Here is a 25,569-nt window from a genome sequence, read left to right as displayed (position 1 = left end):
CAAAGAGGGTAGCCCTCTAACTGGAGAGCCCTGAGTTTTGGAGTCAGTTCTAGGTTTCAACTTGAAAGTGTAAAAGGAGAATCTCGATTTAATGAACTGTTACATGGTGGCTCAGACGGGAAAGAATCTACCTGCAGTGCGGAGACTGGGGTTTTATCCCTGCCTTGGAAAGATCCCCTGGAGAAGGAAATGGCTATCCACTTCAGCATTCTTGCCTGGAGAAGTCCAGGGACAGAGGAGCCTGGTGAGCTACAGTCCATGGGGCGGCAAAGAGTTGGACACAACTGAGCAACACACACACACACACACACACACACACATGCATAATAAAAGGGAGAAATCTCAGTGTGTCTAAGGAAAGGGAAAAAGTAACAAGCAATACAGGGTGGAGCGGGCATGCAGGGGATGGTGAACAAAATCTGGGAAATGTAGGTTTTCGGAGTGAAATACTGTGCTCTGTGCACTCTCTCTTTGACCTCATACATTTACAGGGGGGAACAACTAAAAATCGTGACACGTGTTTCAGTGAATTATCAATAGAAATTTGCTCAGTATGGATGTAGAGTCAGAACAGTTATTAGGGGAAAATAAAAGAAGGCAGTGGGCCAGTGGTAAAGGGAGAGATCACAAAACAAGATCTCAAAACAAGACCTGTTATCAAGCCAGCTTCTCCTTCTCCGGGAACGTCAATGTGACTGAGTCCTAGAAACTTCTGAGTTGTTTGCATCAACAATAATAATGAGTGATGTGGTTTTGTTCTTAAATTTTGCATAGAGCTTTAATGTTCTCTCATTTACATCCCTTTCATTTTCATCATTGTTAAGATCTAAGAAGTAGACAGGTCTTAAAAAATAGGGGAAAGAGCCAGTGAGAACTCAGAAGCAGGAAATTAGGGGTTTATCTCAGAGTATAAGCATAGTAAGATTGTACCAGCACCAGAATCAACAACTATGATTTTAGTAAAGTGTGGATCAATATTTAATTAAACACATTAAGTACAGGGAATAAAACATGTAGATATCAGATATGCAAAAATATATTTGAACCCTATCACCTATCACCAAAAGATTTTAAAATGCAAATCTTTTAATTATTCATTTCTCAATAAAGAGTGCTTTTAAAATATCACTGCTGTCTAAGAATATAATCTTAGAGTTATATAAAGTTTTGCCATACAGAATTAGAATATTTACTTCAGCTCTTCTTTTAAAACTATTTTTAAACATTGCTATTACATCTGTCATAAGAACTATTTATTTTACACAATAGGAAAATACAAATTGTAATTATTTGAAGGTCACTTTACAAACTTATTCTTTAAATTCACGTTTCTTGGGTGATGGTTCTTGGACCACCCAGGCCAGAAGCATGTGGGGTATGGATCCCTGGGTGTTAGCCCTAGAATTCTGGCATCACAGGTCTGGGAAACAGCCTGAGTGTGGGGAATTTTCAAACTCCCTAGGTGATCTTGATTTGCATTCAAGATTGAGAACTACTACCCTAGACTCACTAAAGAAGAATGTCTGCTCATGGACCCTGAAATTCAAGGACCCAGATGAATCTTTAACACAATAACTATAATATGAAAAAAAAAAAAGTTTCTGATTCACATGTACTTGAGAAAGGTTCAAAGATATTCAAATGTACAACAAAATTCAATATTGTCCATTCCTTTCATTCCCTCCCTAGAGAAGGAGCAAAACTAATTCAGTAGTACGTAAGGTCATTTTAAAATAAGCATAGTAAAGAGAATGCCTATTTAAAGTATATTAGTGAATCTGAAGGATATCTTTGTAATTTATCTCATTTAGTATGACAACAGCCCCTTTTCCAAAAAGAGCAGCAAGACCCTGCAAGGCTAGGTAAGTGTGTCTCTAAGGAGTGTGGAAGTTGCATTAAACAACCACACTTTGTCTCATCTACTTTGCCTTCAGAAGAACTGGGCTTTTCTGTTTGTTTTTCACTTACTTTCAGCTCCTCATGGACTTGGCAGTCAGACCTTAAAGATATTCTAGCTGAACCACTTCCCAAAGTAAGAAACGCCTCTACATGCAAAATAAGCCAGGAGCCTCATTCCCTATTTTTAGCCTTATCCTTACATGGTTTTCAAGTACAGTTGGCCCTTGAACAATGTACTGACCCTTCAGTGCACTGGAAAACCCTTATAACTTATAAGGAACCCTCCACTCAAACAAGGTTCCTTTGTATCCAAGACTCCTCATCTGGAGATTTAACCAACTTCAGATGGTATGAGCTAAGTCATTCAGTCATGTCCTACTCTTTGCAATCCCACGGACTGTAGCCTGTCCATGGGATTTTCCAGGCAAGAATACTGGAGTGGGTTGCCATACCCTTCTCCAGGAGATCTTCTCAACCGGGGGATCAAATCCTCCTCTCTTACGTCTCCTGCATTGGCAGGCAGGTTCTTTTCCGCTAGCGCCTCCTGGGAAGACTAGTACAATAGTATTTATTACTGGGGGGAAAAAAATCCCTGTTTGAATGGACTCAAAGTTCAAAGCCCTGTTGTTAAGGGTCAACCGTAATTGAGACTGTCAGATGGGAAAAGGCTAGTGAGGTGTTACTTCACAAGGATATGATTTAGGATCCAAAGTCAGACACAGGAGGATGAGACGATCTTAGCTTTCCCTAACATCTTTTTAAAAGGAATCTTCAAAAATTTCTTACTAACATTTTTTTTTCTATTCCACATTATTCAGAATAAGAGGAAATAAAGAAAGTCATTCAAAACGAGTCAAAAATATTTTCATAGTAGGATCAGCAGAGCCTTATGATAAAGTAAGGCATCAGAAGATTAGACTGCAATCATAATCTTCTTCCAATGAGTCGCGAATTTAATTACTGTTAGCCTGAACCTCTTCATTCACAATATGGAGATAAAAGCATACCCCTTACTACTCTAAGGCATACCACATCCGATACTGTACATCAAAGCACTCTCTCAACTGGGATAATCAGTTCATTAGCTATTAATAGCCTAATTATTCATATCATCTGCTTTTATTTAATATACCATTCTCACATAGTGTTTCCAATAATATTTTAGACTCCAGGTTAAGCTCTCATGAATATCTGGTATATGTGTCTTTTTGCCTCCTCTTGTATTTTTAAATTATAAAAAAACATCGTAAATCATGCATGTGTGTGCTTAGTCAAGTCCGAACCTTTGCATTTCCACAGACTGTAGTCCGCCAGGCTCCTCTGTCCATGCAATTTTCCAGGCAAGAATTGGAGTGGGTTGCCATTTCCTTCTCCAGGGGGTTTTCCCAACCCCGCGACTGAACCCACATCTCTTGTGTCTCCTGCACTGGCAAGTGGATTCTTTACTACTTGGCTATTAAGCAACTTTGGTATCAATAGGAACCAAGCCTGACAGGATATTACCCACTCTCTGGAAATGGCAACCCACTCCAGTATTCTTGCCTGGAAAGTTCCATGGACAGAGGAGCCTGCCAGGCTACAGCCCATGGGGTTGTTTCTTGGCGCCCTCCCTGGCTCCTCCCTGTGCTAGTATTGGCGACTTGCCTTGTTCTCTGCTCCTTTCCCCAAAGCAGATGAAGGTCTAGTCTTTCCCAAAGCCCAAGAGGGATTCAACACAAATCCCATTTGTCCTACATCCAACAAAAGAGCACTGAGACATTCCCCCCTCCCCTATTCATCTCAGTATGTCCTACAAAATACCCAAAAGGTACCCAATTTTGGCCCAGAAACTAGTGTCCCCGGGGTCTTCAAGTCCCTGCAGAGTGGAGTCTCTTTTAACCTGAAACATCAAACTTCTTTTAACTTCAAAGCCGAGTCTATTTTTACCTCCCCAGGAAGAGCCACAGCTGCTGTTTGCTTGGATAGTGCCAGCACCCAGTCCTTCAACAATGGGCCCAGCCTGTACTTTACCAGACTGTTTGCTCAGGCCCCATCCTGAGCGGCCAGGCTCACTCTACAGTCCACCTCCGTCCCGTCCTCCTGAAGTGTGTCCTCACGTGCTCTCTGGAGGACCCAGCCGAGGTCCCTCTCCCAGGCCCCTGCCCAGTGCTGGGATGAGCTGGCTCTCATGTGTCCCATCTCTTCCACCGTAAGCCCATTCCTCCCTTACCTGGATACTCATCTGGTAAATCTTCCCTTGGCCAAGGCTAGAGGGATCAATCCACTTCCTGCAGCTCTACCTAATTACACCAAATCTCCCAGAATTTTTTAGTGCTTTCATCATGTTCAGACCAACGGTATGAAGAATCCCAAAATTGGTTTGACGTCTTTCTGCATAGCAGCAGGTTCACTGGTGGCCATTTCTGACACCTATGTGTCAATGAGGGGACTGTCAATTTCATTCATGAAAAGCTTATAAAGCCAGACTAAGGGCTTCCCAGATGGTGCTAGTGGTAAAGAATCTGCCTGCCAATGCAGGAGACTCCAGAGACACAGGTTCGATCCCTAGGTGGGAAGATCCCCTGAAGAAGGAAATGGCAACCCACTCCAGTGTTCTTGCCTGGAGAATCCCAGGGATGGGGGAACCTGGTGGGCTGTCGTCTATGGGGTTGCAAAGAGTGGGACACAACTGAAGCGACTTAGCAGCAGCAGCAGCAGCATACAGCCTATATTCAAATTGTTCCAATTGTTCTCAAAGCTCCTAAATAGTTTTTGTCATTTCCTCTCCTCTTTATTTTTAATCCAGCATCTAAATTTCATGGAATGCATTAGGTCTCTCTAAATCTTTTTAATTTAAATATTCCCTCTGCTTTTTTTTATGAATCATAATATTAACTATTTAAAGAATCCAGGCTAGCTGTCTGTCACAATCTCCCTCTTTCTGGATTTGTCAAATTGTTTCTTCACGATTAGATTCAGCTTAACAAAGTTGGCATGAATATTACCTAGGTGATATTAACATCAAATCAGGAGACATACAATGTCAGATTGTTCCACCACTGGCAATATTAGGTTTGATCACATGGATAAGGTAGCTTTCACTGTACAGATGTATTTTTCACTCTGTAAGAGATAAGTAATCTGAGAGAAGAGACTTTGAGATCATGTGATTATCCTGTGAATACCATCTTCCTCCAAAAGGTTTAGTATCCACTGATGATCCTCAACTGATCAGTCACTGAATTAAAGCTTGTCACTTTGATTTTCTTATTCTGTCTCCTCTATAATTATTAGTTATCATTCTTCTGTTAAAAATGGATCTCTCTTTATATACTATATATGTAAATAATACACATAAGCATATATATCGCTGTGGACTTATGCTTTTACTTTTTATTTAATGTGTTATGATTCACTATTATAATTGTTTTGATGTTCATACTGTATGCATTTAGCCAGTTATATCTACTTCATCCCAGTTCCCAGAGGCAGACACTTTCTCATTTTGATTAGTGTTTTGTTGAGTTGCTTAAATTTTTCAATGGACTCTCATTTTAATGGATTTTTATATTTTCTATGAGAAATTATTTACATAGATTAGGTAGGTGGGTAAATTATTGATCATCTAAAGTTAGCTTGAATCAGAAGATATTTGTTCCAAGACACTCCACAGATACCAATGTTCAAGGGTGCCCAAATCCTTAATATAAAATGGCACAATATTTGTATATAACCTATACATATCCTCTGATATACTTTAAATCATCTTCAGATTACGTATAATATCTAATACAATGTAAATACTATGGAATAAAAATAGTTGTCATTGCATGGAAAATTCAAATTTTGATTTCTGGAGTTTTCTGGAATTTTTTGCCAACTATTTTTACTCCTCTTCCTCTGTTACAGAGGATTGACTGTAGTCTGGTTTAGTACACTTGGAATATTGACATACAATATGGTTGTATATTTGATAGCAAGTAGTTCTTTATTTCCATTTTAATGGGGTTTATTTCAGACTACTTTATTTAAATAAAACTAGCAATACTAATAGTAAAGTGGTATTAAAAATTAAAATTTAACCAGAATCTCACAATCACTACATTAACTTTTCTTTTCCATTTTGTCACCTCTATGCATTTTATATTATAATAACAATAGTTGTATTATTATTTGTTGTTATCTGCTAAAAAGAAAAAACAGTAAAATTATTTACTTTTTCAGAGAAACCAAATAGAAACTGAAGATGTATGGAGTTTCATATCACATAAAACTAAGCCCTATCACAGATGAAAATTTTAAATTATTAATACATTTTTATTATAAGAATAATTTAGACAAGACCAAAAAGAAAAGTTTAAAAGGACAAGGTGAAATACAGTGAAATTATGTTTTCCTTCTATACAAAACCCTTTCTCTCGGTCCTCAAAATCAACAGTAGTTCATGAAAGACTCCAATCCCAAACCATCCAGCTAAGCTGCTCCCAAATTCCTGACACACAGAAACTATATAAATTAATAAACATTTGAGTGAGTAAAGTCGCTCAGTCATGTCCGACTCTTTGCAACCCCATGGACTGCAGCTCACCAGGCTCCTTGGTCCATGGGATTTTCCAGGCATGAATACTGGAGTGGGTTGCCATTTCCTTCTCCAGGGGATCTTCCCAACCTAGGGATTGAACCCAGGTCTCCCATGTTGTAGGCAGACACTTTACCGTCTGAGCTACCAACGGTAAAGCGTCTGCCTACAACAAACATTTAGTGTTGTTTTAAGTCATTAAATTTGTTATGCAGCAGTAATATATCTTCTGACTGGCAATTTTATTGGGAAGGCATTGAATTTATAGACTAGTTTATAGAGAATAGACTTCTTCATAATATTGGACATTTCTATTGACGTGGAACTTCTTTCCTTCCATGGAGTCCAAAATTAAGTCTTGGTCATCTATGTCTGGCACATTTCTCTTATTAATTTTGTTGCCTTCCTTCTATTTTGTACGCTGAATTGTATTGATACTGTCAATTTTAATGCTGTTACCCTTCTGTTAACTTTGTAACCAGCCAATTTGCTGAATATCATCATTTTTCTAGTAGTCAGACAACTGACTGTTTGGATTTTTCAGTTGTTCAATCATATCATCTACAAACAATGATAATTTTGCCTCATATTTTCCTTTTTATAGCTATCATTTCTCTCTAGCTATTATTATTTTGTAGCTATTATTTTGTAATTGCAATGGCTACAGAATAAATATTAGTTCTAAAACCATATGATGGCTGAAGATACTTTATATATCAGCAATATTTATCAGTTTGATTTCTTCTATTATTCTGAATATTACTGTAATTAAAGACTGATAGATCCCCCAATTTGGCTGAAATGGTTACCAATTTTAGTCTGTAAAATCTCGTTTTTAACAGAAACATTTAACAATTAATTTTTAAGTTATACCAAATCAAACCTTGTTTTCAAGATTTTAGTAATATGACAAAAAATGTAAAAAGGTGACTAAAAGGTGACAGTCACTGTCGTCATAGTTCACTATCTTTCATTTACTATCTTTAATCCTACTTGACCTTTAACCCGGAGAAGGCAATGGCACCCCAGTCCAGTACTCTTGCCTGGAAAATCCCATGGATGGAGAAGTCTGGTGGGCTGCAGTCCATGGGGTCGCTAAGAGTCGGACACAACTGAGCAACTTCCCTTTCACTTTTCACTTTCATGCATTGGAGAAGGAAATGGCAACCCACTCCAGTGTTCTTGCCTGGAGAATCCCAGGGATGGGGGAGCCTGGTGGGCTGCTGTCTCTGGGGTCTCACAGAGTCGGACACGGCTGAGTGACTTAGCAGCAGCAGCAGCAGCAGACCTTTAACCAAAAGACTTAATTATCTTCCTAACCCAAGGAAAGTTGAAATTTAAACTACATAAATAAATAAAAACATGTTCCTAAATGACAGTTTAATATTGAGAAGGAACAGCATCTTGGTACTGCCTAGGAAAATAAAAACTTCTCAAACAAAATCTTCTTTTAATAACATTCAAAAGTAATGCAATTTTTGAAATACATAAGCTAAAAAAAATTTTAAGATGAAAGAAGCAGGGAGGAAGCAGTGGGGAGTATTTTTGATACCCAGGAAGATGAGAACTCTACAAGGTTACTGATAAATGGACTTTTAATAATGTTAAAACCTTGCAAACCCTCTCTCTTCACTGTGCTGCTCTAAGAGAATACACTTGCAGGTATTAAAACACCTGCCAAGGATTTTCCATTTCATTAGTCTATCCATGTGAAGGAAAGGAAAGCTAAAATAACACCTAGGTAAGGAAAAGTTTGTTATTACCTAGAGTCGGTTAGCATCAATTTTTTTTCCCTTATCTGTGTCCAGCAGAAGAACGTCTAGTAATTTATTCAGAAGGCAAAATGAACATGTAAGTTTAGCGTTGGAGAGCCTGCATTTTACAGGTTCTAATTCTAGAAACAGTATCTCGCATATAAATCATAATTCTGCTCCAGAAGACCTTTTTCTGTGCTTTTCAGACGGATGTGATGCCAAGACTTTCCAAAGTGACTTATCACAATGCCAGATTGATAAGCAGGTTTGATCAACACTAGCAGAATCATCTCACACCAAACATTACAGGATTTACAAGAGTACAGACCGTGACGGTAACATGTAAGCTGGCTTTTTCTGGGCTTAACTTGGAACGGCAGACGTGTTCAGCTCCAACCTTTTCAAGTCTTAACATCTGTTGTGAGCATGATGAAAAACAATAGACTTGGGAAATTGGATTTATTTCAATACTAATTTCAGTGAGCTGAGTCAATGTAGCTACAGGATTGACATGAATAATGACGAGAACAAGAAAGACTATTTAATCCAGACAAGGAAATTAGGGTTTTGGGGGACTCTGCAGATTTGGATCCACTCTTGGGAGGCTGCAGAACAGTATTTCAAATACTCCCTTAAGAAGCCTGGTGTAAGATTTGTTGTGAAACCTTAGTCAATAACTAAGGGGAGAGGGTTTCATTTTTTACTTCTTGTACCATCTGAACCAGGATTATATGATTTCTCTTGAAATAATTTGTTGATTTTCTGTACCCCTTTGCACAACTCCAGTCAACATTTACACCAACAACATTTAGTTTTTATAAATAACTGAATCAAAAGTCACTCTCTTGTGTCCAACTCTTTGCAACCCCATGGACTATACAGTCCATGGAATTCTCCAGGCTAGAACACTGGAGTAGATAGCCTTTCCCTTCTCCAGGGGATCGTCCCAACCCAGGGATTGAACACACATCTCCCACATCACAGGTAGATTTTTTACCAGCTGAGCCACAAGGGAAGCCCAAGAATACTGGAGTGGGTAGCCTATCCCTTCTCCAGCAGATCTTCCTGACCCAGGAATCAAACCAGGGAAAGCAGATTATTTAACAATTGAGCTATCAGGGAAGCATAGATTCTCCTTCAGTTCAGTTCAGTCACTCAGTCGTGTCCGACTCTTCGTGACCCCATAAATCGCAGCACGCCAGGCCTCCCTGTCCATCACCAACTCTCAGAGTTCACTCAGACTCACATCCATCGAGTCGGTGATGCCATCCAGCCATCTCATCCTCTGTCGTCCCCTTCGCCTCCTGCCCCCAATCCCTCCCAGCATCAGAGTCTTTTCCAATGAGTCAACACTTCTCGTGAGGTGGCCAAAGTACTGGAGTTTCAGCTTTAGCATCAGTCCTTCCAAAGAACACCCAGAGCCGATCTCCTTTAGAATGAACTGGTTGGATCTCCTTGCAGTCCAAGGGACTCTCAAGAGTCTTCTCCAACACCACAGTTCAAAAGCATCAATTATTCTTTGCTCAGCTTTCTTCATAGTCCAACTCTCACATCCATACCTGACACTGGAAAAACCATATTCTCATTAATCTTTGCTAAATAAACACATCAAGGTCTTGGCATTAAAAATTCAACCACACTTTATTTGTAAAATTTTCTTTTCCTCTCTTAATTCTACTGAACTGAAATGAACAAAATGGTTTAAACATTTGTCTTGTGTTGCAATAAAGTCCTATAACACGTATTTGAAAACTAAGCTTGCTGTATAGAAAGATGACTGGCAAGCTAAAACTTGCACTAAGCTACATCATCAATATACTATTAGAAGTGGAGTGAATCTCAATCTTCATGGGGTTGAAATACAATACCCCTGGATATTTACTTTTTCAGGAGGTGTGACATTCCATTTAAATTTTTGAAAATAATATACAGCACTTTTGGAGAGAGTTGTTTGGAAAGAGAGAGAAATAAACTTAATCAAAGAAAAATACAATTCAAACACAATCATCACCACAATAAATTCCTTAAAAACCTAATACAGAATACACAAACACACCTGACTCCACTTATTTATTTAAAATATGGAGAAAAGCTAAAATCCTGTGGATAGATTGCTTTACTTTTCAAATTTAGCAGACCAATGCCCATCAATAACAGAAAATTGAAAATTGCACTAATACTTTAAGATTATTGCAACTTCAGAAGAAAATTCAAATCAAACACTGGACTGAATGTGAAATCAAATCTTTCATTTAGGTTTACAAATTTCTATGCGTAGGGAACAGAATACTTAGGGTATCAGGAATCAGTTAAGGACAGATTGTTGCAGGATATAGATTGTCATGAAATTTTAATTTTGTAAAAGCTTAATTTGTTTACCCTCTTTTCCTGTTGGTTGCCTGTATTCAAAATATCCCTAACTTTTACCTGCAACATCATCAGTAAAAACCAGCTGCCACATATAACAAAGGAAACTCGGATTAGTTATCAGGCTTTTCTTCACTTTTATTCCTGAGAAAACAACTCTAATCTTCAAGAGCATGTGTGGCCGAAAGAGATCTAGACATGAGGAGACTGGCTGTTCTGTAAGTGCCCACCACGATAAAGAGTGCCTTGGGAAAGCAGTTAAGACCTTTGTGAAGCTGGAGTATCCTAACTGTGCTGGATGCAGGGTCTCTGGATGACAAAACAGATGTCTGCAGTCGTAAAGACAAGTCAAGGTCCCTCTGTGAGACAACCTTTCACAACACAACATTTAGCCATTGTTCATTGAATCCACAAGCATACATGTTGGTTTCAATAATCTTGACAAATTGTCTTTTAGGAAAAAAAAAATTGTTACAGAAGGCGTATTTGCCAATTATGTCACAATCAGAGTTACGTTTCATCTTATGTGGCTAGTCATTGATTAGCACGATTTCAAAAAGCTGAAGTACTTTCCCAGGCCTATTGCTCAGATCCTCTAAATGTGATACAATCCACAGCTTTTAGGGTTACATGAATAGCCAACACCTCCTGAAGCTGGGTAATTGGAACCACGGTAACAGGTCCTCAAAGTGACTCTAATGGATTTTGAATGTTATACCTCCCTAGATGGTTTTCCCTTTGCAGAATCTATACCCAACACTCCTGACTTTTCCAGTAGAGTGCCGCTGTAATACTGCAGAAAAGCAAGTGTTAGTGGCTCTCCACAATCTGTAGATTTTCTAGGGCAAGCACCTCCTCCTACATTTTCGCTGATGCCATTGGTAAGTATTCTCTGACTGCATAATATATAGACAGCTTAAGTTTATTTCTTCAACAAATACTGAGTGCTTACTCTGTACCAGAGAAAATGCGAAGGGCTAGAGATACGGGATGGATAAGAGATCTATGCACCTTGCCTCATGGGGCCTGAAGCCAATTGGGAAATACCAATAATTAAACAATAGCTCTTCAGTAACAGCACTTTAGAAAGCTAAAGTGGGGGCACTCAGTCTAGTCAGGAGGAAGGGGAAGTGAATAAGGGAGTCTGGGAAAGTATCTAGAATAAGTGTCATTTCCAGGTGGTGCTAGTGGTAAAGAACCTGCCTGCCAAATGCAGGATACAAAGAGATGCAGGTTTGATCCCTGGGTCGGGAAGATCCCCTGGAGAAGGAAATGGCAACCAACTCCAGTATTCTTGCCTGGAGAATCCCATGGACAGAGGGGCCTGATGGGCTACAGTCCATAGGGTCACACAGAGTCAGACACAACGGAAGCAACTTAGCATGCAAAAGATGATTGGAAAAAGAGATAGGAAAAGGAGGCAGAGGAATAGGAGTGGAATTTTTCCTAATCACAGAATATGTATCATATACTCTGATCCTCTGAATTCCAAGGCCCAAAACAATGTGGTATCACTGCCCAACATCTATTCCATTTGTATTATGAATTTCTATTAATGTTAACTATGGTCTAGTCAGAAGGAAGAAATTATTATGGATTCCAAACAGTAGGCAATCCTGCAACACAAAATTCTTAAATTCCCACAAATTGCCAAGATGGAATATATACACAAGGCTACTGCTTGGACCAGGCTGCCAGTTTCACTGATGAAATTAAGTTTTCTGAACAATGACTGATAAAGATAATTTCCTCAAGCCTGAATATTAGGAAAAGAGACAGCAAAAGAGCATAATAAGGCATGAATACATTTGGGATGTGTGGCCAACCATTACATGCTGTGTTGGCAATCCCATCATACGTTTCATGACAGAATGAAAGTGTGGGCAGAAAAATTCACAGACGCAGGCTATACCAGTTATCGATGTCTGTACAAAAATTACCATAAAACTTAATAGCTTAAAACAACAGTGCACACTTATTATCTCATAGCTTCTGTGGATCACAAATTCAGGCACAGCTTGTCTGGGTCCTAGGCTTCAGGATCATTAGCAAGCTGTAATGAAGGCATCAAAGTTGAGTCTCATTTATAGCCTTGACTTCAGAAGAACCTACTTCAAGTTTATGTGGTTGTTTACAGGATTCGGTTCTTCACTGGTTGTTGGATAGCAGTCACCCTCAGTTCCTTACCATGGGAACTTCTCCACCATGACACCTTGTTTCATCAAAGCATACAAGCCAAGAAGCCAATAGAGTCCATTATCAGGATAGAAATCATACATACACATTGTTGCTGCTGTTCTTCAGTCGCCCAGTTGTGTCCAACTCTCTGAGACCCCATGGACTGCAGCAGGCCAGGCCTCCCTGTCCCTCACCATCTCCCAGAGTCTGCCCAAGTTCATGTTCATTACTTAGGTGATACCATCCAACCATCTCATCATCCTCTCATCTCATCCATCTTCTCCTCCTGTCCTCAATCTTTCCCAGCATCAGGGACTATTCCAATGAGTTGTCTGTTCACATCAAATGAACGAAATACTGGAGCTTCAGCATCAGTACTCCAGTGAATATCCAGGGTTGATCTCCCTTAAGATTAACTGGTTTGATCTCCTTGTTGTCTAAGGAACTTTCAGGAGTCTTCTCCAGCACCACAGTTTGAAGGCATCATTTCTTTGGCATTCTGCCTTCTTTATGTCCAGCTCTCACAACCGTATGTGACCACTGGGAAGACCATAGCCTTAACTATATGGACATACACATTACTACATATAAAATAGATAATAAGGGCCTACTGTATAGCACAGGGAACTCTGCTCAGTACTCTGTAATGGCCTATATGGTAAACAAATATGGAGCAGAAGAGGTGGCAATAATACACAGAAGAACTATACAAAAAAGATGTTAATCACCCAGATAACCACAATGGTGTGATCACTCACCTAAAGCCAGACATCCTGGAATGCGAAGTCAAATGGGCCTTAGGAAGCACCACTACCAACAAAGCTACTGGAGTGATGGAATTCCAGTTGAGCTATTTCAACTGGAATAAAGATGATGTTGTGAAAGTGCTACATCCTAAAAGATGATGTTGTGAAAGGGCTTCACTCAATATGCCAGCAAATTTGGAAAACTCAGCAGTGGCCACAGGACTGCAAAAGGTCAGTTTTCATTCCAATCCCAAAGAAAGGCAATGCCAAAGAATGTTCAAACCACTACACAATTACACTCATTTCCCATGCTAACAAAGTAATACTCAAAAATCCTTCAAGCTAGACTTCACTAGTACATGACCCAAGAACTACCAGATGAAGAAGCTGGACTTAGAAAAGGCAAGGAGCCAGAGATCAAATTGTCAACATCCACTGGATCATAGAAAAAACAAGAGAATTCCAGAAAAACATCTACTTCTGCATCTTTGACTAAGATAAAGCCTTTGACTGTGTGGATCACAACTGTGGAAAATTCTTAGAGATGAAAACAGCAGACCACCTTACCTGCCTCCTGGTAAACCTATATGCAGATCCATAAGCAAGTTAGAACCAGACATGGAACAACAGACTGGTTCAAAATTGGTAAAGGAGTATGTCAAGGCTGTATATTGTCATCCTGCTTATTTATTTTATATGCAGATTACATCATGCAAAATTCTGGGCTGGATGAGGCACAAGCTGGACTCAAGATTGCCAGAAGAAATATTAATAACTCAGATATGTAGATGACATCATCCTTATGGCAGAAAGCAAAGAGGAACTAAAGAGCTCTTGATGAGGGTTAAAGAGGAGAGTAAAAAAGATGGCTTAAAACTCAACATTAAGAAAATGAAGATCATGGCACTCAGTCCAATCACTGCATGGCAAATAGATGGAGAAACAATAGAAACAGCAGCAGACTTTATTTTCTTGGGCTCCAAAATCACTGCAGATCGTGACTGCAGCCATGAAATTAAAAGACATTTGATCCTTGGAAGAAAAGCTATGAAAAACCCAGACAGGGTATAAAAAAAGCAGAGACATTACTTTGTCCATAAAGGTCCGTATAGTCAGAGCTATGGCTCTTTCAGTAGTCTTGTATGGATGTGAGAGTTGGACTATAAAGAAGGCTGAGCACTCAAGTATTGATGCTCTTGAACTGTGGTGTTAGAGAAGATTCTTGATAGTCTCTTGGACTGCAAGGAGATCAAACCAGTCAATTTCAAAGGAAATCAACCCTGAATATTTATTGGAAAGATTGATGCTGAAACTGAAGCTCCAGTACTTTGGCCTGATGTGAAGAGTTGACTCATTAGAAAAGACCCTGATGTTGGGAAAGATTGAAGGTAGGAGGAGAAGGGGATGACAGAGGATAAGATAGTTGGATGGCATCACCAACTCAATGCACATGCGTTTAAGCAAGCTCTGGGAGTTGGTGAAGGACAGGAAAGCCTGGCGTGCTGCAGACCATGGGGTAGCAATGAGTCGGACATGACTGAGCGACTGAACAACAATGTATTTGTATGGCAGATTCACTTTTCTGTATACCTGAAACTGAACTGGCACAACACTATAATTCTAATAAAAACTAAATCCAATAAAAACTTGAAAAAAAAAAGATAGAAGTCATGAGCTCTTAAAAGTGACAGTTCTTCAATATTACCATATCCTATAAGTCAAAAGAAAGTTACTCAAAGGGAGGGGATTATCTGAAGCCACTGATACCAGGAGGCCAAGGTCACTGGGGGCCATGTGAAAGGCTGTCTGCTTTACAGGCTGATTGGTGGTCCATTCTGGAATGATTTTGATCAGTGTGAAATGTGCTTAAGTTTTAGTACATTTCCAATTTTCTAGCAATAAAATGCAAACAAGTGTCTGTTTTTCTTGGCTTTACTTTTTAAAACAATATTGAGGATGGTAACAAGCATAGCTGGTTCCAGCAGAAAACTGTATTATATATAGATAAGGAATCAAAATTACCTACTCTTTCCATATACGACACAAATGAATGACATGTAAACACTGTCCTCCAGTAGACATGAAAGAAACAAAGGAAAGACAAATGATAAACATGTATTTTGGGTGTGGCCAAGATGTATTCTACTAGCCAAATAAAATTCTTTCATACCTAGTGGTTTCTGAAATCCATTGGCAACATATCCTCAGATTGTTCCAGTAAATAATACTGGACACTAGATATATGCGCACACACTTAGAAATTAATCTAGTCACTAAGACAAACCTTCTTTAGAAAAAAAGCTGTCTAGCCCAATAACAACAAAACTCTGAAACAACAATATGAATAGGAATATTTCAGGTAAATTGCTAGAGGCTACATTTTGTTTTCTAAGTAATTGCATTTCTCAAGGATTGATGATAGCCTTCTGAAAAACAAGGCACTGTAAGCTCACTTTGAGGAAGATTTCTCCCAAAGGCTGCCTAATTCAATGCAAATATATCTCTAAAAGAAAACAAACAGCAAAGTGTCCCTCAGTAACCCTCATTCTAGGGCGTTTCTCAAATTCTGCCTTAATCCATGCTGTGGGGTGAGATTATTACTAACCCAAATGTTTCTTCAACATGAAACCTGAAGATAATTTGCCTAGAAAACGTGGCTCTGTTGTATTACTCTGGTTCAAATCTATACACAATTGAAAGAGAATTTTCCTGTCCTTATTATTTGCATGCAGAAAATCAAATAATAAGAAAGCAAGACAGAAGATCATGTCATAATATTCCTCATCTACCTAAGGGCAACACAGGTGTTTGCATAAGACCTGAATCAGCAGGCTCAGTACACTGATTCTTAGGCGGGTGGTCTAGAACACCAATGACATTATTCACAAGCAATGACCTTCACTAAACAAAAATACCCAGTATGAAAGCAACTTCAAAAAGAGGACGTGAAATACAAACCAAACACTTTTTTGTAGTAGAGGATAGTTCAAGGTCAGTGTGTGTTACTAACCACCACAGGAGAGAGTACAAATTCAATAAACATACCCAAATGCAATATGCCTACTCACCATGTTTAAAAAGTAGCCAATCAATAACAAAGAGAAAGAGTGGTGGCAATGCATAACCAAATCTATAAATATTCATTAGGCAGCACAGTGTCATATGACACAAAACTCATATGCTTGGCATCCCAAGTATCTATCAACTACCAACCGTCTGACCTTGGGCAAGTCTTAATTTTGAGAATCACTCTAGGAAATGACAATTATACCTACCTCTCTGAAGCATCTCTTTCTTCCTGATTAGTCTACGGATTTTTCAGTTTCTTTTCATCATAAGTAAAAGGCATAAATAAGAAAGGATTATATAGATTATTAAAGAATCTGTGAGACAAACTATTTTCTTTAAGCCTCAATGTCCTCATCTGTAAAACAAAGATGAAAATAGTGCCTATTTTAGGACAGACTCTATTTTGTAGAGTCTTTATGAAAATTAAAATGTTAATTTTTTTTAAATGCTTCATCTGACATCTACATATACAAGTATATGTTAAATAAACCAAAAATAAATAAAACATAACAAGTGGATGAATAAAGGCTACTATGAATAAGGAGTGACAAGAAAGAAATAAGGGGAGTAGAAGGATAATTAAAAGTTGAAGAATTAGAAGAAAAAAAGAATGAAAGTTACAGTCATGAGGATGATATCCTTGCCCACAGCCCCAGCAGAAGGTGTCAAGGTCCTGTCTCCAGAACCTATGGGTATGTTATGTGATGTGGCAAAGGAAAATGAAGATTGCTAATCAGCTGACCTTATAACAGAGATTATTCTGGATTATCCAGGTGGGTCCAATGTAACCACAAGGGTCTTAAACTGGAAGAAAGAGGCATTAGAGGAGGTTTAAGTCATGCAGTGTGAGAATTGGCCCTTCCTTTGCTGGCTTTGAAGATGGAAGGGAGCCACAAGCCAAAGAATGCAGAGAATTTCTAGAAGCTGGAAAAGACAAAAAAAAAAAAAAAAAAAGGACTCTCTTCTCGAGTGCCAACAAAAGAGTGCAGACTTGCTAAGACCTCAATTTTAGCCCAGAAAGACAAATATTGGACTTCTGACCTGTTCTGTTTTAAGCCATCAAGTCTGTAGTAATTTTGAACGGCAGCAATAGGAAATTGACATAGGAATTGTGGGGCAAAGATAGCATACCTTTCAGACAGAAACGAAACAGACTAATGAGTCTGGTTGCTATTGATGCTGAACAGAAGGAAACTCCTTCTATTAGGACATAATTCCTTTCAGATGAAAGGAACGTTTCCATGAATCTTTGGTTAGTTTGGCTATTGTGACAGGTCCCTTTAAGAGAAGAAAGAAACAGTACAATATTGAGTACAGAATACAGATATGGAGAGAGAAGGCATGGTATTTATCCCCGAATACTTAGAAACCCTTTCTGAAATATATCCATTTTCTCTAAATTAGAGTCACAGATGGAAGCATTTCTTTTTGAATAACACAAACCCCAACAATAGTGAGAAGAACAGAAATGTGCCCAGATAAATGAGCTTCACTTGACACAGCATGGCTTCTCTCTAGATAGGGTAAAAAATTTAGCTGATAATTAAGCATCAAATGAACCATTTGAAAATTTCAGTGCCATAAGCATAGGAAAATTAAATTAAATCAGAATTAACATATTAGGTCTGGGTTGAGTAAAGACAGATTATTGCTTTGTCTGGATTCTGTCTTGTTAAGGAGAAGCTATTCTTCAAAACATTCAAGTTAAAAACACAATTGATAGGATGGCATTAGCAAGTAAACATGATAATTAAATCATTTAAGTTCAAACTAATGAGCAACAGAATGTTCTGTTGGTTACAAGGGTGGCTTCAGGGGAACTATATGAATGTGTTTGTTATTCAGTTCAACCCAACACCTACTGTTGAGCTAGGCATAGTATTAAATGGTTAGACTTTAAAGCTAATAAGACACAGTCCTTACCCTTCACAAAATTCATAGTCTAAAGGAAGGAGATGTGGGTGGTAAACAAGGAGCTAAACTATAACAATATGCAGAGAAATATAAACTGCCACTGGATCTCAATGAGTCAAAACATGAAAAGTAACCATTTGCTTATAGAAGCCCCATCCTATGAATGACAAAGTTAAAAAAATGCTTTTCAATCAATAAGTTCTCAGGTTGGCCAAAAAGTTTGTTTGGGGTCTTTTTTCCATGGACAATTTGGCTAACCAAAATATTATTTTTACCATCAATTGATTCATAAATCTGATGAAAATCATGGACCTTTCTTTGGGAGGAAGACTAAGGAGTCTTGTTGGCATTGATGCTAAAGAGTAAGAAACTCCTATTGATACCTAATTCCCTTTGGATAAAAGGAAAGTTCAGGGGTGAAGAGAGGGTAATGAACATAAACGTACTCACACATGAATACATTCAGTTTCAGGGGGTTCATCTGAACTCCTGATTTACAGCAAAATATATCAACCAAGATATGTAAATTACAAATCCCTTGCAGGACATTTGGTCCTGTCCAAAATGCCCATAAGACATCTGGTCCACACTAAAAGGTCCTTGATATTTGCAGGACCATTCGGTCTTGTCCAAAACGTTCATAAAACATTTGGTCCACTCCAAAATGTCCTTGATATTTGGTTATATTTGGTCCTATCCAAAACATCCATGGAGACACTTATCCACACCAAAAGGCCTTTGATATTTGCTCCAAAACCATTTGGCATGGACCAGATATACTCATGGATATCTTGGATAAGATCAAATTTCAAGGGCCTTTTGGCCTGAACCAAATGTCTTTTGGACATTTTGAACAGGATCAAATATCTGCCAACCTACAAATCACTTCCACATATGATAATTAAAATAGACACGCAAAATTGATTAAAAATTTTCAGTAATGGTAGAGGAGAATGAAGATGCATCGCGTAGAGTTTGGGAGCCCTACTCTTAGCAAACAAGATGTAGTCTCTAAGTCCCCATTTTTAGTTTTAAAAGTGCATAGAATTTTCATTCAATTCCACAATGTATCCACTTTTTATTGTAAAAATATTACTTACCGTTTAAGAAATAATATAGCTTCAACTCCATTTCTCAGCCTCATATCTCTCAAAAAAAAAAGTTGCAGTGAAGCTGACACCTCAGGTATATGTGCCAAGAATCATATTTACCCTAGGGCTTCACAGCAACCCAGGATGTTACTATATATCCCCAAGGTAAGAATATCTCAGTTTGAAATGCACCACAAAGAACTGGCTGAGTTATCTCTTCATAGGAAGGAATTTGTACATCACATAATTTACAAAGTATAATTTTATATATGGACTACATGCGAAAATTGAAAACTATCCATATATATATACACACACACACATATTTAGAAATTCCTCAAGATTCACTTAGTACAAGGTCAGCCACATTGAAGAAAAACTAGTTCTACAGAATGAAATAAAATAAAATAAAAGCCTGTCCCAATAGCAGATGAATATCCTCAAGGAAAATACGCTTTAAGTTTAACAAAAAGTGATTTTTAACTGGTTTACATTTAAAAATTTATTTTATTGTTTTAACCTGTACATTGAAAATGCCATCTAAAAATTAATACCACTTCTATTTCAAACCACTTTTTAAACATAGTAAATTTTTTTCAAAGCAATGCTTCAGATTCTCTTTTCCCCATTTGATAACAGGCCAAATTCTGTGCACAGATCTAAATAAAAAGAACATTTTATAGATTAGTTTTATTCCATATAAAATGACTGCCATTTCCCCAAGACTGTAGCAGCTTACTCAGGAATAAATGACTTATTTTTCCACATATCCCCCAAAAAGGTTTAATTTCAAAGACCTTTCTTATATTACTAGTTTGCCCATTATAGCTGAGAAAGTAAAATATCCAACATTTCTCTAAAAAATAAGCTGGAAGTGAAGAAAACCTAAAACATTGTTTTTACAAATGTTGACTTAAAAATGGAATTAGTGATAAGTAGATATTCATTCAGAAACCATTTACCGAACATGTATTATACAGGACGGTATTTGGCCCAAAGACTATAGAGCTATAAGATGTGTGGTGCTGCCAGGCAGGGTGTAGGGCTGGGCAAGAGAAACAGACCAGACAGGAAAGGACATCATGGCAGAAGAGCTGGCGTGCTTAGGAAACCTTAGACTGATGCCTGAGGATCACCCCCTGTAAGCAAATGCACCTAGTTTTGCTATCTCAGTACCTAGAGGCACAGCATCGTGCCTACCTCAGTTTGATTGTGGTCGGAAGCCAATCGGATGGACATAGCTGACACGGACTATCTGCTCCCTCTCTACCAGACAGGCTACTAAATGCTTCATATACACTACTTTATGGCATCTTAACACTAACCCTGGGAGGTAGGGATTATGATCATCCCCTTTATATTGGAAAAAAAAATGCACTGTGGAGAGGTTAATGTGCCTACGGGTGCAAATGACAGGTTAGGTTTGCACCCTGGTTCATCTATCTCCAAATCCTCGGTGCTGAATCAACCACCAACTGCCCCTGCTGTGGAGGTGATGTTTGGGTTGTGCTTCTCTTTGTTTTCCTACATTGAATTAGTTTCTTCCACCTGCTCCAAGTCCAGGACCTTTGAGCAACATGTTATCCACTTCTTAGACCATGAGAGAGATCTCTGCAATTCAACCACACCTCACATACCAACACAGCTCATATACAACAGTCAGTAAAAACGCAAAAACTGCAATTAAAAAAACAAAGTAATTAAGAAAAAAGGGGGACTGGGAAACACTGCCCTGGGCTTCCTGGTTCACATTATAAACCACACCCAGCTGGACAAAAAGAGCCAGGACTCTGTCCTGAATGAGAGAACTAGTTCTTCATCAGCAAACCTGTCAAAATCTATTCTATTCTCTGGAGAGACTTTCTTGGATCCCTGTCTTCCAGAATCTGTGGTTATACCCACAAAGAATGCCATCCTCTTCCATTGTCCCCCAAATCTACACACAGATGATGCTCAAGAAATTCCTTCTCCTACCTTGCCTATCCTGTTAGTGCAATGTAAATTAATGCAGCTTCTATGGAAAACAGCAGAGAGGTTCCTCAAAAAGCTAAAAATAGAGTTGTTATATGATCCAGCAATCCCACTCCTGGGCATATCGTGGGAGAAAACTGGAATTCAAAAAGATACATGCACCCCTACATTCATAGCAGCACTATTCACAATAGCCAAGACATAGAAACAACCTAAATGTCCAACAACAGAAGAATGGATAAAGAAAATTTACACAAAAGAGTATATGCACAATGGAATACTACTCAGCCAATAAAAGAATGAAATAATGCCACTCGCAGCACCATGGATGGACCTACAGATTACCATACTGAGCAAAGTAAGTCAGAAAGAGAAAGAGAAATATCATATTGTTAGACAGTTAGAATAGGAAAAGGGAGTCAAGAATGGTGGGGGCTAAAAGACAAGGAAGGGAAAAGCCCGCGAAAATAGGACAAAGGAAGGTCCAAGGTCCGGAGTGAGGACCTCAGGTAAAACAAACAGCACTCCTGGCTGGCCCCATTTACACAGGGCAGGCCCAGGGGGAGGGGAAAACACATATAAAAAGAGGAGCCAAAATTGGGCGGGGAGGCCTCTCTTCTCTTCACGTCTTTTGGGTCGGCATGTCCTCACGGCTCAAGGATGTATTTTCCCTTACTTTCTAAATAAAACTGAGCTGTAACATGGAGCTGTAACACTGGTCCGTCACTTCAAATTTTTGTTGTGAGGAGACAGAACCAAGGAAATCACAAACTCCCCCGACAATATGATATCACTTATAGGTGCAATCGAAAATATGACACAATGAACTTATCTACTATATAGAAACAAACTCACAAATACAGAGAACAGACTTGTTGCCAAGGAGGAGGGACATTTACCTAGAATGAATAAACAACAACGTCCTGCTGTATAGCACAAGGAAGTACATTCAATATCCAGGAATAAACTATAATAGAAAAGAATATGAAAAAGACTATGTGAATATGTATAATTGAATCACTTTGTCATACAGCAGAAATTGACACAACATTGTAAATCAACTATACTTCTGTAAAATAAAGTGAAAAAACAAACGAACAAACCACAAAAAAAGAAACCCCTTCTCAAGATTTGAATAACAATAGATGTTGCTGTTGTTCAGTCGCTCAGTCGGGTCTGACTCTTTAAGACCCCATGGACTGCAGCACGCCAGGCTTCCCTGTCCCTCACCATCTCCCGGAGCTTGCTCAAACTCATGTCCATTGAGTCAGTGATGCCACCCAACCATCTTGTCCTCTGTCCTCTCCTTCTCCTCCTGCCTTCAATCTTTCCCAGAATAGGAGTCTTTTCTAATAGCAATAGTAACCCACTGTTAGTTCAGTTTGAGGAGGGGTCATGAGGGGACGGCAGAGGATTGTTTTAAGAGATCAACGTTCATGGGCTATATGTAATCTACTAATCTGAGTTTCCTTGGTAATCACTTCTTCAATTACTGAATAAATATGGTCTCTCTGCTTTCTGATAGTTTTACTTCTGGAAACTGCAGTGTCCCTGCTCCAGATCTCTGGGCTCTGTCCAGCCCTCGGCTTTCTTAAAAAAAAAAAAAAAAAAAAAAACAACTTTTATTTTATATCAGAATATAGCCAATTAACAATGCTGTAATAGTTTTAAGTGGACAGCAAAGGGGCTCAGTCATACATGTACATGTTTCCATTCTCCCTCAAATTCCCCTCCCATCCAGACTGTCACAGAATGGTGAGCAGAAGGCCTCTGCCTCCAGGCAGTGAGAAACCAGAGCCTTGAGCAAGGAAATACCACCCATTATGCATTCTTTCCCCTCAGGCCTGATCACTTTGCAGGTACAAAAGAGTCAGAGGAATATGGGAGCTCCTGACAGCTCCGGCTCATGTTTTTGGGACCTATTTCATCTCCTGTTAAGCATCCACCTCTCTGCCTCTGCTTGTTTTAGGGACAGAATTTGGCTTTTTAATCAACTGATACAGATTTCAGACCATAGCCAAAGTCAATTTCTTTTAGAAAAACTAATTATTCTTGTACCTCTATTTTTAAAAAAATAGACCATTTTCAGTTCAACCTTTTGTCTTTCTTATAGGATATCACCAAAGGTTTCACAGAGGAGCCAGCATACTGCACAATCTGAACTTTCCCTACTATTCCTCTAAAAGAAAGAAAGAAAGTCGCTCAGTCATGTCCGACTCTTTGCGACTCCATGGACTGTAGCCTACCAGGCTCTTCCGTCCATGGGATTTTCCAGGCAAGACTACTGGAGTGGGTTACCATTTCCTTCTCCAGGGGATCTTCCCAACCCAGGGATTGAACCCGGGTCTCCTGCATTGTAGGCAGACGCTTTACCATCTAAGCCACCAGGGAAGCCCCATTCCTCTAAAACACTGACTTAGTAGACAAGACATCTATACCTTCAGGAGCAGGCAGCAATTTGACTTAACTTTGCAAACATATAGCAAGATCACCAGTTCCCGAATCCTTATAGATGGCCGTCTTCTTCCAATGTCTTCACAGGCTCTACCCCCTGTGAAAGTTCATGCCCTAATCTATAAGGACACCAGTCAGATTGAGTTACAGCCCATCCTAATGACTTCATTTTAACTTAATTACTTCTTCAAAGACCCTACCTCTAAATACAGTCACACTCTAAGGGACTAGGGGCTAGGGTTTCTGTACATGAATTTTGAAAGGGCATAGTGAAAGTCACTCAGTTGTGTCTGACTTTCCGACCTGTGGACCATACAGACCATGAATTCTTCAGACCAGAGTACTGGAGTGGGTAGCCTTTCCCTTCTCCAGGGGATCTCCCCAACCCAGGGATCGAACCCAGGGCTCCTGCACTGCAGGCAGATTCTTTACCAGCTGAGCTACAAGGGAAGCCCAAAAGGGCATAATTCATCTCCAAATAACCCATAGGTCAGTAGAATAATCTAAAACTGAAAAATTATGTTATTAGAAATACGAACGTAAATAGTAGAAGTTCAAATAAAGTAGCTGTCTCTGCAGAGTAAGGTGGACAGAGAATAGAAAGAAACTTTCCTGTTTTAAGTCTTGTACATCTAATTGTCTTATTTTGAAGCACTATTCAAATACAATAAAAATAAGTCAGATTTTTTAATATAAAATAATTATGAAAGTATAGATAATAAATACCGTGGCCAAATAGTCAAAACTTTCAGTGTATCACCAGATGCTTGCTGCTGCTGCTGCTGCTAAGTTGCTTCAGTCGTGTCCGACTCTGTGCGACCCCAGAGACGGCAGCCCACCAAGCTCCCCCGTCCCTGGGATTCTCCAAGCAAGTGTACTGGAGAGGGATGCCATTTCCTTCTCCAAAGCATGAAAGTGAAAAGTGAAAGTGAAGTCGCTCAGTCGTGTCCGACTCCTAGCGACCCAACGGACTGCAGCCTACCAGGTTCCTCCGTCCATGGGATTTTCCAGGCAAGTGTACTGGAGTGGGGCGCCATTGCCTTCTCCGACCAGATGCTTGAGGGTGCAACAATTTATGACATTTAGAGCCTAAATAACTAAGGAAAATGGTGATAAACTAACCAGAATTCACAGTGTTTTAAAATGTCAAACATGGGTTTATTACTTCCCAGGCACCGATAAACTAAAGAAAGGCCACATTTATAAGACATTATGAGCCTAATCACAAAAGAGATTATTCTACCACTGACACCCACAAGGAGTGCTTTTCTTTGTTTTCTGTACATCCTTGGGAAAAAAAAAAAAAAAAGAGTGAATTATGCAGGCCATTAATACCTTATCAAATAAGACTCTATCCAAGAGGCTGAAGGAAATAAATCTAGAGAAGAGCCTTATACCAGTCCCCATGTGATTTGCAAAACTCTGCTCCATAGGTAGCAACTTAGTCAACTGGAGCCATGAGGACCGGCCCAAGCTTCCCTCTCTTACATGCCTTATTCCAAAAGTTAGAATCACCACGGAAACATTTACCCTAGCAACCTCTAAAGGATAGTTGGTGTAGGCATTGA

General features: G+C 39.1%; 1 protein-coding gene and 1 non-coding gene across 2 annotated transcripts in view; both read right to left on the bottom strand.

The window, feature by feature from the left end:
* HS6ST3 (heparan sulfate 6-O-sulfotransferase 3) overlaps positions 1-25,569 on the bottom strand; it is a 721,357-nt gene that overhangs the window by 443,009 nt on the left and 252,779 nt on the right. The window lies entirely within an intron of this gene.
* TRNAC-ACA (transfer RNA cysteine (anticodon ACA)) lies at positions 23,867-23,938 on the bottom strand. The gene has a single exon. It is a non-coding gene; the product is annotated as a tRNA-Cys (tRNA).

This window comes from Bos indicus, chromosome 12, assembly GCF_029378745.1.
Source record: "Bos indicus isolate NIAB-ARS_2022 breed Sahiwal x Tharparkar chromosome 12, NIAB-ARS_B.indTharparkar_mat_pri_1.0, whole genome shotgun sequence".
In the NCBI taxonomy this organism is placed as follows: domain Eukaryota; kingdom Metazoa; phylum Chordata; class Mammalia; order Artiodactyla; family Bovidae; genus Bos; species Bos indicus.
The sequence above is the reverse complement of the archived record's forward strand: the minus strand, read 5'-3'. Positions and strand labels throughout refer to the sequence as shown.